Source organism: Telopea speciosissima, chromosome 4, assembly GCF_018873765.1.
Source record: "Telopea speciosissima isolate NSW1024214 ecotype Mountain lineage chromosome 4, Tspe_v1, whole genome shotgun sequence".
NCBI classification, from domain to species: Eukaryota; Viridiplantae; Streptophyta; class Magnoliopsida; order Proteales; family Proteaceae; genus Telopea; species Telopea speciosissima.
Window position 1 is genome coordinate 31,869,764 of NC_057919.1, and position 6,293 is coordinate 31,876,056.

Below are 6,293 nucleotides of genomic sequence, written 5' to 3' on the forward strand. Positions count from 1 at the left end.
TCTTCGTCTTATTTTTTATATCTAAGAAAATGACCCTTGGGATATCAACTCTGTTGAATGGGGACTCGTCAGCAGGATAGTCATCCTTCTTAATAGTCATCTTCTAAAAGAATTCTCTATATGAAAAATGCAAACAACTCTTCCTTTCCGAACTGTTTTCTTAAATTTCCCATTATTATGAAAAAGAACTATTAGCCATAAAAAAATGGACTTAAGAGATTTAAGATATTTTTAGCTTCTGAAAAAATTTTAATCCGAACAGATAATCAGGCTGTAAAAGATTTTTTAAAAGCTAAAAAACGTGAAGAAAATCCATGACGAGTAAATTGGTATAATTATATTTGTCAATTTCCTTTCGAAATCAAATTTATCAAAGGTACTAATAATACTCTTGCTGATTTTCTTAGCAGGGAAAACAATTTTTCTGGTCATGGTAACCACGCCACCACTAGACAAGGGAAAGGACAAAGGAAAATAACCTTGGATTCAGCCTAAAAAGAATAGAAAGGGTCAATTACCATTTGTACCCTTCAATTCTAACAGGGGTGTCATAATCAATGACTCACCTCCACAACAAGCATTTTCTCCACATACATTCTCAGGTAGTCAACCTGGTTTCTCATTTGAGTCACAACCAATGACTCATACTCCTGTTTCACAAATTCAGTATGCCCAAAACCCTTAGTCTGAATACTGGCATGACATATCTTATGTGGATGCACTAAAAATACAAAATCAATTGGGCATTCAATGCTAAGGTAATACCTTACTCCATACACGGCCACTCATTGAAACTTAACCCGTTTCAGATTTCTTTAATTCCAATCTTCCTCCTAAAATTTACCATGAAATCAATGGTGCATGGAAAGCCCATGTCCTTGAATAGAAGAGAATGTTTCGAAAACATCTCAGCACTCTTTCCACCAAATTGGCAACTCATTTTCAAAAGGATCTTGTTTTTCAATGGCTCATTCTCAAAATTGTTAAACAAACAAATTGGGATGATGATTTTGATTTTGAGAAAATAAACAATTTTCTTGAAATTTCTGAATTTTTTGATGAAGACACATTTTCCCAAAGCAGGGAATTTTATCGGATTAAACGAATCTGCCAAAACAATGGCTTATGAAAGATATAATTCCACCAGCCAGAAGATCTTTAGATTACAACACTTTAGATATTCAAGCTTCAGGTAGCAATCTTTATTTTAACCGAAGAAATAAAGAAGCCCTAACTAGAACCTTATTCGTCCGAAAGGAGAAGGATAAAGACTCAGCACGAAAAAACATCGAATAGTCAGCCAATCTTGTTGGGTACAAGCATGGTAAAATACCACTCTATTCCAGTAATTCAGGACAATCTAGTAATTCTTCTTCTAATATAAAAAATGTTGAAGAAGTAAGTACCATGATAATGTTTAAGCAAGTATTCATAGATGATGAAGAACTTATGTTTTCTGCACATCAGGGAAAAAAGAGACATACATATGTTTCTGCAAAATTTGATTTTTCAAATTATAAACCTTATAAATTGGATGTCTTAATTGATACAGGAGCAACAACATGCTGCCGTAGATGGAATGCTATTCCAATGGAAATATGAGTGAAATTAGAAATACCTATTAGCACTGTAGGTGTTTCTAATTTCTTCGTATCAGAGCAAGGAACACACCTGCTCCTATACTGTTGTAATTGTGCTACTCTATCTAGAGAGCTTAGAGGACCAGTTCTATTGTCGTCTGATCTATCTTTATAGGGAACGCATTCAGAAGCTATATTATCCAAGATTTCTTTCAGGTATTCTACTTTTCTCTTCCAGTTATTCTCTGCATTCTCAATGAGTCCTTCAGCATTCTTGAGAAAAAACCCATATTCCTTTGGGGGGTTAATTTTCTCGGCATAAGACCATCTGTTAGCAGCTTATGACAGTTCCCTCTGTAACCAAAGACGGTTTTACGTTCCACCTCAAAGTGCTAATGGATTCTGTTGACTGTTTATTATCATCTGGAGGCACAGTAGATAAATCCTTGTATGATCATAGCTTACATATATTTAAAAACCAAAAAAATATAAATTCTGCTTGTGATGGTATTAATATGATAATAGATATTACCACTAACTATTTAAAAGTATTGATAACAAAATCAATAAACTAGACTCCGATATTAAAACCATTGGATCTATTATAGATTTAGAGTTAAAAGAGCAAACCAAAGCTCAAATGCAAACTTTGTCTGATCAACTGTCAGTCTTTGTTGATGGGTATGTATCCCCATATACTTCTCATCGTTCTAATCTATTTTATAGAAACTCCATAAATGTTTTTGATGACGACACGTCAAATTATTCATTTGACGAGTCAGATTTTAATTCGTTAAAAGAAATAATGGATTATTGGAAGTCACGGTTTATAAATGAAAAAGACCCTGATGAAAGACACAAGCTTTTATCAATGATGCAAGAACTCTATTCTGACCATGAAACCCTGTTCAGCTTGCATGAATATCAAATATTCTCTGACGAATCAGACATTGAAACCATTCAGGCTGAGACGGAGGAGTCCGAGTCTAATTCTTCCTCAACCTCCGAGGATGAACAAGAACAAGACCTAGACCCAAAAAGAAAACGAAAAGTTGGTCAGTCTGATCATCTAGACCAAGATGATTTATGTCGACCACAAATAGGACTCAGATCCGATTTTGGTCAGAACCTTCATGAAGAAGTAAAACATACCTCTGAAGACAAGCCAGTCCCAACCACACAACGGCGAAATGATTTAAACAAACAACATGTCGTCTCGGGAGGCACTTATTTAGACTTGACCCATATTGCTTAGAAAGATTATGAGCATACAATTGATAACTGGGCTCAATCCCTAGCCATAGTCATCACAAATTATAAAACTTCATGGGAAAACAAAAAATATCTCGCTTATTTCACTGGAACACTCCAGGGAAATGTATTACAGTACATTAGAAAATGGGAAGCCTTAGATACGGGTAAAATCGAATATGCTGCCCTAACAGGAGACTTATTGACTCCTGAGGAGATACTTTGTAAATTCTTAGATGTACTTGAACGAGAATTTTGAGGAATTTCTTCATAGAATGCTTTTCTTGAAGACATAAACTATATACTTTCCAAATTGAAATTATGTAGTATGACAGAATTTGATTCTCTTGCTAAAACCTATCAAAAGAATTGTCATCTTTTGGACACAAAACAATCTGCGTTTTGGCTTGCTAAATTTTTCTATAAATTAGTACCTCCATGGGATGAAATATGTCTTTCCTCCTACCCTAAATACTATACTGAAACTGGTAGGACAGACACTTTAGGAAACCAAATTAATTTCGTTCACCGTCAACTGATTAATCATTGTTTAGAAGCGAAAGCGACTAAACAAATTAAAAAGAGGCTTACTCCTACCTTTTGTAACTCTCTTATCAAAGATAATTGGGAATTTGGATGCAAACCCATCCCACAAAAGTCTGTTAAACCTTTTACTAAAAATAGGTTTAAAAAATTCAGGTGGAAAAGGTATAATAAAAATATGCCTAAATCCTCTTACAATAATAAACAACGATTTGTTAGGAAAAAGTCCTTTAACAAAAAAGACACGACTCCTAAAAAAGGTTGCAAGTATTATATTTGTCAAGAACCCGGTCATTACGCAAACACCTACCCAAACAAGGGAAAAGGAGCACGTAAAATAATTAAATTTATAGAAGAAAATGATTATGAAGTCTATTATGAAAATGACATCTCAGATTGTGATAATATTTTATTTTCTATAAATAGTGAAACTGATTCTGACTCAGAAACTGAGTTAATTTTTATGATTAACGAAGAGTCAAGTCAAACTTTAGCTTCCTCTGCAAAAACTGAAGAAACTGAAGCATTTCAATCTATGCCAGAACAAGAAAAGGATACTATTCCGTTATCTGATCTTGTACATGAAGATCTTGTTTTTGCTTTAAATATTTTTCAAAAACAGAAAATGGTTAAAAAAGAAGATATCTATAAATTTTCTAAGCTAAACTTTTGGTCTAAAAGATACATAGATCAGGCTAATGGTAACACCACATCTAAAGCAACCGATGATGCCAATCTAGAAATTCCTATATTTAACAAAGCAAAAATTTTGAGGTTATGTAAAAAACATCTTCAATTAAAATACATACATATAGGGGTTATCCAGATCGAAGTAACAACCTTATTTCGACAAGGAATAGATACTCCTATCTTAATGGCTGTTTTAGACAAATGGCTCATTGAAGATCCAGTTTCTGCCCTAATTGGGGGTATGGAATCAAATCTTGTTGCTGGAACGGTTTGGTTTAGAATAAAGCCAAACTATTTCATCTCAGTTACAGATCCTAACATCGAGGAATCTGTAGTTTTGAAAATAAAAACTCAAGGAATAGGTATGAAATCCAATAGTCATAACCTTTCTATTAGCTGGAATTATGGCATGAGTTAACAAATGTTACACAAACCTCTATACACCCAATTGATAAACGAACAGTTGAAGTCTTCGAACCAAAATCCTTTGACATAGAGATTCAACCAAGACTTATTAATTGGCAAGCTTAAGTCTGTCCAATTAATAAGTCTTGGTTGAATCTCTATGTGAAAGGATTTTGGTTCATCAATAAACATATAATCAATGTCCATATCGGTGCAAAAAATTCTTCAACCATCAGTGATTCTAGTGGTAGCATATCTCCAATGTAGATGGAATGCTATTCCAATGGACCAAGAAGATGATCCTTAGATGCTCAATTCGTTGAGGTGAGCAAAACTCCTCAGCACCCTTCATAGAGGCACTGATGTAAAATTAAGGTAAGATAACAAAAATGCTCATTCATCTGCCAAACATCATTGAAATCATGTATATGTCAAAACTGGAAAACAAAAACAAGCACCCCTCATTATCAAAATTGGGTAATATGTGGATGAGGTAAAAGAAAGACCCTTTAGCTACCAAAACTTTTACGAAAGTGGCCCGAAGGGCCACCAAAGAAGTCCACTTGAGTTACTTAGGGTTTTGAAAACATTTTGAAATCATTGAAATTAGGGCGAGAAAAGTCCCTTGACTTTTCTGACTCATTGGGGAACAAAGTGATAGAGCTTCTTGGGTGTGTACATTGTGGTAACACTGGGGAGCTAAACAAAAGAAGGTCTGGCTTAGGAATCATCATAACTCTATAAGGGAACCAGAACAACGACAACTTCATAGAGAAAATTGGAGAGAATATACTTACATGAGGAACTCCCTTAGCTCCACTGGGAATGAAATTAACTTGTGATGTGTTGAGTTGCATGACTGCTCTACTGGACCATAATGAAGCTATGTTGTTGCATCATTTGGTATGAAACTATAGGAGTGAAGCTACGTGACTGCTCTACCGAGAAATGGGTAAGAGTATTGAAGCTATGTTGAAGCAATAGAATGCTGTGATCTCTCAATGAGAGAGGTTACACTTATATTCAATTATAATTCTATGAGTGTTACAATAGGATAGTAATCCCATTAGATAGCAAACTGTTATAATAAGATAGTGATCTCTTTAGATAGGAAACTTAGGATACATAAGATCTTATCTCAAAGAGGACTTCATGACAAATCTGGAAAATAGAAACTGTCACACCCCGGATTCATGACCATGGGAAATATGATGGAAAAGCCCCCACATCCCAAGCTATTTGGCAGGATCGACATCCCTTGCTGTGACATGTACATTAACCTAGCCTCTTATTCAGGAAATAAGAAGAGAGCAGAGATTGGCGGAAGGATTTTCATATAAAGACCATCATAAATAAGGAAGTCTAAGTGATACCATATAAGTAATATAAAGAGTTCAGTCATTTAACAACAAAAGTATGAATAAGAGATAAGAAATACTAATGCCGAAAGACAGGAGGAGGTAAAAGGTGCAAGTTATTATTACAGTCATCCAAGAGTTCTTAAGTACCAAATAATCAAACCGAGTGTGGTACCCAAACCCAAACTAGATACCCTCCTGAGTGCAATCATCACAAAGATAATCCGACGTCGGCCCTACATCCGGTTGAGCTCCCCAAGCCACGTAGTCCTCGCCCGAGAGCACCGTCGAGTCACCTCCAACAGTATCAGCAACCCTTGTATCCATATCTAAAAAAACCATTCCCAATGGATGAGCTTACAAAGCCCAGAGCTATCGAACCAAGCACAATACATAAAGTAGATACCTCATCAATGCATGCTAAAATACGCTCACCATGCCTGATCCATGAATGTCCTTAATCGAA